The sequence below is a fragment of the Microcebus murinus genome, chromosome 12 (assembly GCF_040939455.1).
Source record: "Microcebus murinus isolate Inina chromosome 12, M.murinus_Inina_mat1.0, whole genome shotgun sequence".
Classification (NCBI taxonomy): Eukaryota; Metazoa; Chordata; class Mammalia; order Primates; family Cheirogaleidae; genus Microcebus; species Microcebus murinus.
The window spans coordinates 30644051-30658061 of NC_134115.1; the positions used below are offsets into that span (position 1 = coordinate 30644051).

Here is a 14011-nt window from a genome sequence, read left to right on the forward strand (position 1 = left end):
TTTGTATCGCCAGTGAGCTCTGCCTACTGATTCTGACTTTCTACTACTTATTGATGATGGATGTACCTCTTGACAAGAGGAAGAAAACCATGGGTTTGATTTTGCAGTTGTGTCAGCCATGGAAAGAGCAACAGGGGCACCATACAGGCTTTGCAAAGAACTGAGGATGAAGCCACGAAGGGCCAAACCCACCTGTAGTTCTCTTATAGCAAGAGTGGAGCCAATGTTCTGACCTCTTTAGAAGTCAAAATGCATCTGGGTTGCTGGGTGGTTAAGGCAGTTAAGTTGCACCTAAAGTATAGCTTTGGATTGTGTTGTAAGTAATTTTTATTACTAATAACTGCAATGCCTGCCCCCTAATCATTTGAACATTGAATAAATTCAAGTGGCTTGAAAGTTTTCTCAGTGATAATGTCCTTGTGCACAGATATTCTGAAATGCCTTCTTGAATGGGAGAGGAAAGGGTAGTATTTCACTTAGAGGTATTGTGAATTAGAAATTAGTTTAGTATTCGACTTCCCTGTCAAATATTCCTGTGAAGGGATGGACTCCATTAGGTCTGACTTTGCCCATTGGCAAAATGTCATTGGTCTTCCTCCTCACTGTTAAGAGACTGTTGGGAGCTGCTGAGTTGGGGTACTGTGCAGGAATGCCACCAGGCTGCTTGGCAAAACACCTGAGCACTTAAATAACCCCCAAGCGGTGATGTCTGCAAGTGGGACTAAATCTTACTAAGCAGCTGATAACATGGTGAAGGCATTCTGGAAAAGATTACACCATCGTGCAGCACCCTTGTCTCAGTCACGGCTATCAACTAAACATGGAAGGCCAAACTGTCAGGCAGCCAGCCTTTTCCTTAGCTGCTTGTTTTCCAATTTCTTTCCAATGCATCTAGAAAACTGTGGTACCAAACAGGGAACAGCACAACAATGGTTGCGTGAAGTGAGTGTTCTGCACGGGAGGAATGGATACCAGCTGTGCGCCTGCAGGCGAAGCTGTCATGGCAAATGCTTCCTTGCTCCTCTTGAAGGATGGCGAGAGTTCCATTTCCTGAGAATTACCAGTAACTGACAAATCCTGTCGGACTCTGGGCATGGACGGGAAACTTCAGAAGCCACCTGTGAATAGTTGGCACATTGGAAACATTTGCGAAGAAAAGAGAGGAGGCCTGAGGCATTCTGAAGTAGAAAGTTCGTGTATTTTTTTTTTTTCTGGGAGCCAGGCCAGACTTGTGGAAGACTGATCACAGAAAACGGATTATGAAATACTCAGGAACTGGGATGTGGCATTGTGTCTATTCTCATTTCCTCACCCTGGGAGTTCAAACTACTTACTGCCTCTCAGAAATTAGTTTGCAACACACTAATGTCTGTCTGTTCGTCTTTTCCCTATGTTCTTATGTCAAAATCATTGCCAAACTATATTCTATTTATTAAGAAAAGTAAATGCTGGTTAATGATTTGTAGTTTTGAACACATGAAGAAAGATGGCAAATCTAGATTTAAGCTTATTTTTTATATTTCAGATTTTTTTGCTCAGAGTGTATTTATTGATATATTATTCTGCTCCATAGGTACTTTTGTTTATAAATAAGTTATTTTTATAAAATGATACAATTTTGATTGCTAGATGATATATAAATTTATCTGTAATTTCATCATCACAGCAGATAATTTTCTTAAGAATGAATATTGCAATCTATATGTACATGCAACTGAATAGTCTTCAGATAATATTGTATCATAATTTTCCACATTTAAGTGATAGCCATCACTTAAAATAGATGATTAAAATGCACATTCTTTAATGAAAATATCGACAATAGATAATTTTAAAAAATTGTTAATTGTCTGAACATATCTGCATATTTAAGTCTATTTTTTAATACATACTCTAAAAGTACCATGCAATTCAGTATCCAGTTTTTGGCACTTAACATAAGAATTTTTCTATGTTATTACTTAATCACCATATGCATAATTTTAATAATTGCATTATATTCCATTTAGTAGGTTTACCAACAATATATTTAAGCATTCTTGGGTTGTTGACATTTAGAATATTTGCTCTAATTTGCTATTATTAAATATTTAAAAAAGCTATCATAAACATCTTCCCGCATGTAGCTTTTGTAAAAACTGGACTGTTTCTCTAGGACATTACTGGGTCAGGGGCTAATCAGTTTCCTGGCTTCTGATGGTTATTGCCACATGGCTTTCCAAAAGTATTGCACCAATTTTACAGCTACAAAATTGTACAAAAGAAGCAATTTCACACAATTCTTAATGTAATAATTACAAATTTTAATAGCGGTGTGTTAACTTTATTAAATTAATAATGAAATTGATTTCTTAATGTGTTTCTTACTGGTTTTCCCATTTTGAGAATTATCAGTTTACATAGTTCATATGCTTTTCCTATTTCATTTTTAGAGTACTTTTTTTTGATTATATTATGTGAGATTTTGCTATAAGGTTTGCAATAGATATTTTCCTTCAGACTTCTTGCATTTTAGCGTACCAAAATTGTTATTTTTGGTAAATAATTAGTCTTTTCTTTTGTGATTTCTGTCACTTAGAAAGTAATTTCCCCTCTAAAGAATTGGTAAATATTTAATGCTATGTTCTTTAGACTTTTTATGACTTAAATATAAGCAAATTCTCAAATAATATAAAAGTTTTGTGGAAAGATCACAATAAACAGATTTGTAAAAAAAAAAAAAAAAAAAAAACCAATAAAATAATCAGAAATCCTGCTTCCCAGAGAAAACTATAGGTAACATTTTTGGGTATATATCCTCTCTATTTACTATTTACACTATAAATATATAAAAATAGATATGTAATTAAACACACATTTTACAAAATGTATTGCATACAGAACGTGTACTATTATATAAGCTACATTTTTTCCTAAATTAAAAACTGTAGCGTAAAAATCTTTCTATATCAGTGACTGGACTACAGATCTAATTAAAATTTTAAATGGCTACATAGCATTCCATTACATAGAAGTCCAGTTACATATTAAACCATTCCTTTAGCATTAGACTTTTAGGTTTTTTTCTATTATCAACAAATGTAAGCTTAATAGTCTTGTACAAACATTTTTTACACTTGTCCAACAATTCCCAGCAGGGGGATACCTAAGATTAAAGCATTTTAAACAAGATATGATTGTTTTCTCAAATTGTTTTTCCCCCCAAATCGTACCATTTTCCTCTTCTGCCAGTTAATTTCTCAGTGTCCTTTTCTTTTATTTATATAATTCTCCTTAATCTTTACCAATCAGATAGGCTTGTTACTTTAATCGTATTCTTAGAAGTTGAATATTTTTTGTAGATTTATTGTCCATTTGTATTTCTACTTTTGTTCATGTCCTTAGCCATTTCCTCATTATGGTTTTATATCTTTGTGTAATTTGGTTTATAATTTAAAAATCCGATGCAGAATGCACCCCGAATCCCCACCCCTTTCTAGCGGTGTGTACTGCCTTGCAATCAGTTCTTAACCTTAGAGTTAGGTGAATAAAAGTATTCTCCAAGCACAGAACAACCTTACAATTGCTGCCATGTGCATGTGTAAGGAAACCACTCTCTTGTTACTCTGAGTGTGGAATTACGATTTCTATTAAATTGTAACTGTGGTAACTGTTAGCAAACAAGGGTAAAGCTACACTAAAGTATGTTTTCCCGTAAAAGTGATGTTATGCTTTTATTTTAATCACACGAGGAAGAGGGAGGACTCAGAGTTCCAGAAGCCAGAACTGAGAGAGGGAATCCTAGGTAAGAAGTGGAGGAGGTAGACAGCCCTTGAGCCCAAAGATGTCAAGACTTCAAGGTGTGGGTGTAAGAAGGCCCCTGACAGGTGGAGGAAAGACGGTGATCATACTTTGACACAGAGGTTCCCAGGGCCAGCGCCAGGTCAGTGGGAAGGATGGCTGGAATCGGTGAAAGTCCTGAGGCAAGTGCAAACACCTTGCCTTGGGCGGAACATTGAGGATCAAATTGACAACGTGGACCATAGATTGCTAATTGTCTCTCAAAGTCTTGAATAATTGAACTACCAATTAATAACTGGGCAGATAGCCCTCCATGTTAAAAATGGTTTTCTCCAATTTCCCTTGCAGCTGTTTGTGGCCATGTGACTAACTTCTGATAGAAGGAATGTATGCAAGAAGCAGCATGCACCTTTCCTGGGAAATGCCCTTAAAGGGAATGAGAATGCCCAATTCTCCTTTTTGCTACCCCAAATATGGATTTGGAAGTTGGACCATATAGTGGATACTGTCCTGCCCAGCTCCCCTTTACTGGGCCAGAAAAACTATCCTCAGCTGTTGAGAGTGTTGGCTGCTAACAGTGCACAGCTGTCCCTTCTCTGGGGAATCTTTCTTTTTGGACAGAGAGCAGCAATTTCAAGGTCTCTGTTTTGGATTATGAGGTGGAAGGCATGTATTGAGGACAGTAGACAACAGAGTAGAAGGAAGCTCCTTCTCTGCTGATTGTGGACTGTCTGCCTCTGGAATTTTTACGTGTGAAGTGCCTTGGATGTACTTGAAAACTTAGGAATAGTGATCACAGCCTATTGGCTCCACTTGCTTCTGTGAGAAGGGAAAAAATATCATGCCATGTTTGTGCCAGGGCTCTATTTAGCAGTTGGTTTTCCTGAGGTTATCACCTAATAGACACTTCAGCAGGCAGAATTTGACTGTCTGACCAGGCATTTAATATAGTGATTAAGCATGGGCTTCCATGTGCAGACAGAGCTAGAATCCTGCTCCGCTGCTCACTTTCTCACCTGTAAAATAGGCTTAATATTACCTACCAGTGTTATTAGGATTCAATATGTAAAATATATAATTCCTGGTAGCTATAGATGGGTGTAAGCAGAGCCATTTTCCATAAGAATAAATTTCTTCCCAGCTTTAAGACAGGAAGATAATGAGATATTTGGAAACTTTTCAGAAAACTCTTTTCAAACTAGTTCTTTTAGATTAAGAGATCTAATAGATTTGCTGACAGCTTTTCCCATGGAAGCTTTTTCATGGAAGAAAGGAAGCTGGAACTTAAATCTGTTATCTTCGTGGTTTGCTGAACCCCAGTGGGCTGCCTGAAGAGTATTTGAAGTCACCAAGCATTGCTATTGCCCTCTGAATAGCTTCATGGCTTCCGTAGGAAGCTACCACTCTCAGTCAAAATGAAAACCTATACCCAAAGCAAGAACTTTCGAAATTCCCAAGCTTGGTTAGACAAATTGATGATGAGGAACCAGTACTTAGGACAAGGAGACTCAAAGAGCCCAATGAGGCCTCAGGGAGAGGAGACAGTGCAATGAAGGGCAGGTGTCAGGGCAGTAGAGGTGGGTGGGTGAGAGTCTGTCCCCTATCCATGAAATTTGCTATGGACTTGGTTGAGCCCCATCCTGAATATATCGTTGCAGTCATACGGTAAATTTGGGCTGTGCCTGCTTAATCTTATAACCTGGTGGATGTGATAATACCAGCTCGTGATGAATACAGTTCTTTGAGCACAGAGTTGTTTGGTGTCTACACAGTGGCTGCTTTTCAAATGGAGAGAAGGTCTATGCTAAATAAGGTCCTGCTCCGGAACCCTTGAGGCATGTGCTAGAACTTTCCTGTTGAGGCTTGCCAGAGACTCCCTGGAGCATCCTTATACACTGTGGACACCGTCCTCAACATTGCGTCTGCTAGGTCTCGTGGACTGTGCGGTAGTTTGTACCACAGCCTGGACCTGCTATAGATTGGTCCCTGGTTCTGCCCACATTTGAAACTGACACCCTTATAAGTCACCAAATGTAGCCCACACTCCCCCCAGTGCCTGGCCCATATATCCTTGGTGTGACTTCCACGCACCATCTGTTTACTGTGAGTATCTGTGGCTCTCTGCGAGAGGGATTTTTACTGGCTATGGGAGCATTTGTCGCCTATGGACAGGGCAAACTAGAAGTGCTAGATCATTACTATCCCTGGAAGCATCTTTCAAACAATTGCAGATGGGTTCTTTTCTCATTCGAGACAATTCTGAGGTGTGTTCTACACTGTCTTCCAGAATTCTCCAGGGGAATCATACCTCCACTGTCCACAGTGGTACTCTGCTTGGTGACACAGCCCTGATTGGCTTTCTTTCCTTTCTTATCTCACTTCCTAGCATCCCTTTCAAATAAACTACTCATATCCTTCTCTAAGAGTCTGCTGCTGGGGAACCAACCTAAGACATCCAGTACGTGGATAAAAGCAGTCTTCCCATATATAGTGAATGCTGCTTCCAAAATCCACAGGGACCCAGAAAGCACCATGCCTCTTTCTTGCTGGTGGAATGTGTGAAATATAGCAACTAGCTCTTTACCTGGAAGAGAGATCCCACATAGTCCAGATTACCATATCTCTAAAACACTTCACTCATGTGTCAGGTCTCCCACCCCCCAACCCCCATGGCACACAGGTGATTTCTAGGGCACCTTGTTCCCTTGGTCCAATGGGCAATTGTCATTAATAGAGTGGGTCAGCATAAAGTTTGGTGGAATATCAAGATCAAGGTCCCTGCAGACCATATTATGCTGGACAACAAGTGTCACCACAGCCTTGTGGTGAGATAGTGGATGTGTATTCTTCCTGCCATGTGAAGCTAAGGCAACTAAGCTGCTTTTGATTCTTCTTATTTTTGTGAATTGAGAGTTCATTTGCCATATCAAGAGCCACACACCAAGTGCCAGAGCTGTGTTGGTTGATCTCTCTAGTGAAAATACCACATCCCCCTGAGCAGCTGCAAACTGGGACAACTACCTGGATCCATTGTGGTAATTCCCCATCATCTGACACAATTGATCTCATTTCAGAGAGTTGAGTTGAACAGGGATGGGACAGGGGTCACCACACCGGTAGCATTTAAGTTTTCCATGGTGGTGAGATATTGCTTCCCATTTTAGTATCTTGATTGGGCAGGGCAGGTAGTTCCAGGTGCTTTCCTACCATGATGGTTCCTACTCATAAGTCAGAAAATAAATGTGAGGATTCTGACAGCTGTGAAGTATTTCTATGCCAATGATATAGTCAGGGCTTGGGGAAATAACCCATTGTACCAACTGTGAGATAAAAATCAGGATGTATAGTCACTTACTACCTGACCTTCAAACCTCCTACTCTAAAGCACCTCAGTGGCATTTGAGTTTTGCATTATTATTAGCTCAGACTTTGTATTTATTGGTCTTTAAAGTTTGGGTGGTCATTTCTGCAGTATAATGACAGTTATAATGACAAATGACTGCAAGTCCCTTGGGGAAATATTAGAGGAATATTGAACAGTATATTTGTAATTATACTAAAAGATCCTTCTTTAAGAGGACCTGATGTCCCACAGTTGTGGGTCTGTGAACTGGATTAGATCTGGGTGAGGACTTATTTCTTCCATTGTGATGGCTGATGTTGGTATTCTCTGTAGTTCCTCTCTCCCCTCTGTCTTCCTCTCTTTTCCTCTCTCCCTCTCCCTTGTTCTCATCCTTCCAACCTCTCTCTCTCTTTCCTCCCTCCTTCTTCCTCTCTCCCTGCCACCCCTGACCCCTCAATCATACAAGTTGAGCAACACCATAGTCAGCAACCTATTTCAATCTTAGGCATACCATGACCGATTAGCCACTGAGTCAAGGCTCCTGATTGCCACCCGGCCTCGCTGCCTGTTGTAGGTAGTACTTACATCTCCCTTGTCTCTAATGGCTCAGGACTTCCACCTGGTTCCTGACATCCCAGAGTCCCCCTGTCAGCACTGATACTTGGGGGATCAGTTCTGTAGTGGTGGCATCCCTGCTATGAGCACATCCACTGCCAAGCTTCTCAGAGCTGTCTATGCTCTCCTCACCAGCAAATTACTTATCGCCTTCCTTGCAGGGGGTCCTTTGAGCCCTTCCCAGGAACACAGAGAATGAATTCTCAGTCTTTATGTAGGAAGACCCTTTTGATATTTCTACCTTCTGAGCCTTCTGACGTCTTTCTAAACACTATTCCAAGGAAGTTTTTGTTGCTTCCTTGTCTTTACTGTAGGCCGTCCCTGTGTCCAGGCTTTAAGACTTTATCACTGTGTCCATCCTGGTAGAGTATTAGGACAAATTCCAAGTGGCCTTGCTAGGCTGTTGTATGCTGAGTCACAGATCAGTGACCTCACACCAGTAAGTCCTCCTTGATCTATTTTTCCCCTTTGGCCTGATACCCTGAAATCCCATTCCTATACATATCTTCTGGTTGGTGTTATTAGCCAGTTCCTGTAGTTTCCTTGGTGTGTAAACTATGTCCTTTTAGTGCAGGGTTTGTACTTTCCCTTCCTGAGCTGGGCTGAGATCTGACTTTTGTCATATGCTTCAAGGCAATGCAGTGTCATGAGGGAAGGACTCCAGAACAAGTGTCATTGTATGAGGTAATGGAAAGGAAGACATCTCTCCTCTGGCAAGAGAGAGAAGCCTGCTTCTGCCATCCCACGGGGTCCAGGGGTCTCTGGGAGGTCAAGATTCCAGCTTGTCCATCTAAATTATGGATCAGTTGTGTCTTAACCAAAGTGTACAATAATCATCATAAACAATCTCACTTCTTGGGGGCCATATGCTAGACACATGAAGCTATCCTGAGTGTTTCAAAGTCATGGATCCGGTTGTCAGAAGAACTATAAATGTCTTAAGTGAGAATGGAGGGATGCATTTTTATCTTCTCATTTGTCTGAGGCTTAACCTTTGTCTCTGTCCTAGTGCTATGGGCTCTTTTCTCTCAATACTCCCAGCTTGCTCTGCAGCCACCGTCGTCACTATGCCATGATGTCCTTGGAGTGAGGATACAGCTAAACATGGACAAGTTTCTTCCCTTTGGTTCAATAAGTGTATAGTTTCCCTTAGAAAGGAAAACAGATTTGTACAGTGCCTTCTAGATGCCAGGTACTGTGATCTGACTGTTACTTATGTCATTATATTTCCTCCTTCTAGGGACCTTCTTGGCTAATTGTTTTTGTTCCTGTTTCATATGTGATAGGAAAGCTGAGAGAAATTTAATGATTTGCCTAAAGTCACATAGCTAGTCATGAAGAGCCAGGATTTGATCCGTTTGGCTGTATACCTTGTGTCCCTTCTACTATCTCAAGACTTAAAACATAAAATAATAGCTACTCTGGTGCATGTAAATCTAATTATTCCCAAAATATGTGTCACTAGATGGAAAGTCTTCCTTTTCCAGCTCTACTATTAACCAGCTATGTGAGCTTCTGAATGCCTCAGCTACCTTATCTAGAAACACAAAAGCAAAGCAAACCAAAGCACCTAGGCGGAGCTGGCTCTGAGGCTTTGTAGAGTTCACTCTGATCTTGGGTGGTTACGATGCTGCACTCTGTAACTACTGCTTTCCTGAGGGAAGAAATTGTGGTGAGCAGGAAGCACAAGCAGTAGGCTGGAACATGGGGCGTGCAGGGCTAATGCCCCTGCTTTTTATGTTTGAGATCTTGGCTTTAATCCTTAACTTTTGTTTTGGGTTTACCCAGTAGGAAGTTCATCACAATGGATTCTGGATGTCTTTTTTCCCCCTTATGGGAGGCAGGATAATGCACAGTTTGAGAACATCAGTTTTATAGTCAAACAGGATAGAGCTCCACTACTGGCTCTTCCATTTGCTAGTTGTCGAAAGTTGGGCACATTCAGCTCTTGCTTTCCTTACTTATCAAAGAAGAAAGGAGATCAATACCTCCTTTATAACCTTGAAGTAAAAATTACATGAACTAATATCTGTGAAATACTTAGCGCAGTTCCGACACACAGAATGATAAATAGCAGCCATTATTGTACTTACAATTATTATTACTGACTTGTTTGGGAGTTAAGAGGCCAGCCTTTTAACTTACACTTTCCTTTTATGGTCACTCATGGAAGTCACAAAGGGAATATACAATTCAGGATCACCTACGTGAGGATTGAAAACTAAGGATGACTTTGACATTACTAAAACGTGGAGGAATTTTTGCTGATATAGTAGATGAGACATTTCTGTTGCTCAGAAACAAAAGTCTGCTTGGGGAGTATGTAAAAGGATCCTGGCAGAATTCTGCTAACATTTCCTAATTTGGAGAGGTGAGGGCTGAAGGTGAGGTCAAATCCGTCAGCAAACAGCAAAGATTCAAAACTGGAATTATCTTTCCTTGGTGAAAGAAGTAGTCTTTAAAAGTTGTAGCACTGGTATACCCCAGAGTTTGTGAATCAAACCCAGCAAACAGTAGGAATTATGAATGAACTGGCCCTAAGAGGGGGTCAATGGAACTGAGGATACTGAGTTCAGTCACAGCCAGAACAACATGAAATACGCTTTAACACAAACATAGATGCATAGTCTAGAGATTCATATGCACTCCTGAATAAGAGAACAAAATAAATGGTACAGAAACAATACTGAAGATATAACAGAAAAAAAAAAACAAAACTTCCCTAAAATGAAGAATCACCTAAATCCAAATGAAATGTTGCCATAAATAATACAAAAGCAAAAACAAAATTTTCTCCAGATGAAATGATATCTTCACATACTACTCAAATATTATTCTTATAAGGAACTCTCAGAGAGGTACATCATTATTGTAACATTTCAAGAATGAGAAGATCATAGTGTGAAACAACAGAAATTGAGGATTTGAAACCAGTTAAAAATAGGATACATAGAAAATACTGAGAATATTGCCAAGTAATGTTTTTAAAATAATTATTGAAAGACAAGATATATAAGTAATAATGTTGGCAATAATATATTAGGTTTAAAATCCCAGAGTACATCAATAACAGCTAGGACATAAGTAAAGAGGGTGAGAAAAAGTAAAAGCATGCTAATTTCTTCATTTTATGTATAGGGAAATGATAATTTTTTCTTGACTATTTAGTGGACTGTGAATAGTAGAATAACAAAGGGATTTTATATTTTATAAATCTCTATAGAAAAAGAGTTAAGCAAACATAGTCTATATAGAAAAATAAAGATAACAAGGAAGCATAAAAACAAAATAGTTCAACTATTAATATATCAATGAAACAAAAACTCACAAAAAATATTAAGCAATGTGATACAAATTTGAGTCAAAATAAAATCAGCTTTATTGCTATGGTTCGAATATTTGTCCCTTCCACAACTCACGTTGAAATTTAATCCCCAATGTTGTTGTATTGAGAGATGGGGTCTTTGGGAGGTGATTGGGTCATGAAGTCTCTGCCCTTATGAATGGATTAATCCATTCATGGATTAATGAATTAATAGTTTATCTTGGGCTAGGAACTCTTGGTTGTGTAAGAAGAGGAACAGAGACCTGAGCTAACATGTAAGCATGCTCAGCCCCTGGTTATGTGACCAGTAAAGAAGCTTCTCACCAGATATGGCCCCTTGACTTTGGACTTCTCAGCTTCCATAACTAAGAAATAATTCATTTTCTTTATAAATCACCCACTTTCAGGTTTTCTGTTAGAAGTAACAGAAAGGACTGAGATATGTATGTTATCCACAAGGGACCCAGAGTTAAGCAAAAACAAAAGGGATAGTCAAATAATAGGAGAATGCAGCAATAGCAATGTGGCAGAGACTGGAGTTTGCTACCTACTATCCAATCTCCCTTTCATCTGCAGTAACTGAGTTCTGATTTTGTTGGGGATAGAGTGGCAAGGTGTCCAGATTGAAAGCCTTATTTCTCAGTCTCCCTTGCAGATATAGAGACATTGTGACATAGTTCTGACCAATGAGATTGAGCAGAAGTTGTTGGGTGAGATTTCCTGAAAGCTCCCTGTAGGGGGATATGCTCAGCTGTGTTTGCCCTTTTGCCCTTTGTCCTTCCACCTTGGACTGTAGGGACAATGGCTAAAGCTGCAGTGGCCATCTTGTCCATTATGGGGAAAGGTCAAAAAGTTATAGGGACCTGGACACTAATATTTTTGAGCCACTGAATGAAAGCCAACCACCACCTACTTTTGTGCTTATTATAGGAGAGAAGTATGCCTCCATTCGGTTAAGTCACTACTATTTGGGTTTGTAGTCATGTGCAAATTCTAAACATCAAAGTAATATTCAATCTGGACAATGAGGGCTAATTTATATCTATAAATATATAACCCACAATGTAGACTTAACAATTGTGAATCTTTATGAAATCATTCAGGTGTTATGGTCTGAATATTTGTTCCCTCAAAATTCATATATTGGAATCCTAACCCCCAAGTTGATGGTATTAGGAGGTGGGGACTTGGGAAGTGATTAGACCTTTTGGAAGCTCTGCTCTCATGAATGGGATTAGCGCCTTTATGAAAGAGGCTTGAGAGAGATCTCTCACCCCTTCTGCTGTGTGAGTGAGGTTGTAGCAAAAAGGCTGCTGTAGGTGAACCAGAAAATGAGCCCTCACCAGACACTGAATCTGCCAGCACCTTGATCTTGGACTTCTCAGCCTCCAGAACTGTGAGAAATAAATTTCTATTGTTACCCATAGCTACCCCGTCTATGGTACTCTGTCATAGCAGCCAGAATGAACTAAGAAAGGAGGCTAAAACCAGTTGAAGAAAAGATTTGGGAACACAAGGAGAAACTGGTAGGATCATGGTTGGCTCTTTAACACATCTTTATCTGACAGACCAGCTAGCAACAAATAAGTTTAGGAAAGATATTAACAATAAGATGAAGTAAATAATAACTATGTTGAATATTCAACTGTACAAGGAGAAAGTGCGTTTACTTTTTAAGCATCTATTATCCATACTAGGCCAGTGAGGACCTTACTTGGTGTCAAAATATTTGCATATCCCTTGATTGTGAAATTCATAATTTCAATAATCTTGTGAATTCAAGTGTATGGGTGGGTGTGGCTGTTGCAAAATTGCAAAGTCAGGGTAGAGATCTAGTGGGCAAGGGAAATGGCAGATGGGTTATTGGAAGGCCGATTGTGTTGAGGCTGGAAAATGGGAGCATGTTTTTCTTCTCTCTCCTCAGCCCTCCCACGCCATGTCCAAAATGCTACCTGATGAGTGGGGGGATCAATAAAGAAAATGCTTTTCACTGGAAATCAGCCACAGTGTAGTTATCAGTACAGTCTTTTTTTTTAAAGTCACTAGTTTTATTATCATTCATATATACTATATAAAAAGGAATATGGCAAATGGTCAGAGGTGTATAAAAAGAAATCCAGGGCTCTACACATCACTCTATATGCATCTTGGAGCAGGGTTCTCCTGACAGCAGGTGCAGGAGCTGCACTTCTCTGATGCTCCTTTGCAGACACAGTCCTGGGCATACTTGGCACAGCCCCATACCTGGGCAGGAGGAGCAGCTCTTCTTGCAGGAGGTGCATTTGCACTAGTATGTGTAGGAGCTGGCACAGGTGCAGGAGCCGCCCATGGCACAAGAGCAGCTGGGGGCCATTTCACACCTAGGTGAGGCCAGAGTTCCAAAGCAAGAGGCTAAGAAGCATCCGGGCTGCTGGAAGTCATGTTGAAGCTTTAGTATGGTCTTTTTCGATGCTTTAATCTTCAAGTTGGTTCCTTTAACAGGTGACATTGAACACTCAGATATGGTATATTTATGAGCATAAAGTTTATTTCTTGTTTGGTTAAATTAGCTGATGAATGGGAAGCAATTAGAAATGTGCCTGGCACACAGTAACTGCCCAGTAAAGAATAGCAATTATTACTCATCAGTGCCATACCTTGCTTTGTCTCTCAAAGGCCTTTCATCCTCAGAATCTGGCTCAAGTGTCTTCCTCCAGGACACTGCCCTGAATATTCTACCCCAGCCACACTATGTGATTTACCAAACAGCTAATCATTTATTTGTCTTCTAATTGTTTCCTGGTGTTCATATTATCTATCCCTTGTACTATACCACAGGCACCTACAGTACATGCCAAGTAGTACAGCATTGCAATTCAATGCACGGTGCTGGGGAAGACTGCTTGGGTTCAAAATCCAGTTCTTCCACTAACTAGTTGTATGATCTAGTGCAAGTTATTTAATATCTC

At 39.9% G+C, this 14011-nt stretch overlaps 1 pseudogene; it reads right to left on the reverse strand.

Moving 5' to 3' along the window:
* Positions 1-13199: 13199 nt before the first annotated feature.
* LOC105856595 (metallothionein-1G pseudogene) lies at positions 13200-13416 on the reverse strand (annotated as a pseudogene).
* Between the last annotated feature and the right edge of the window lie 595 nt (positions 13417-14011).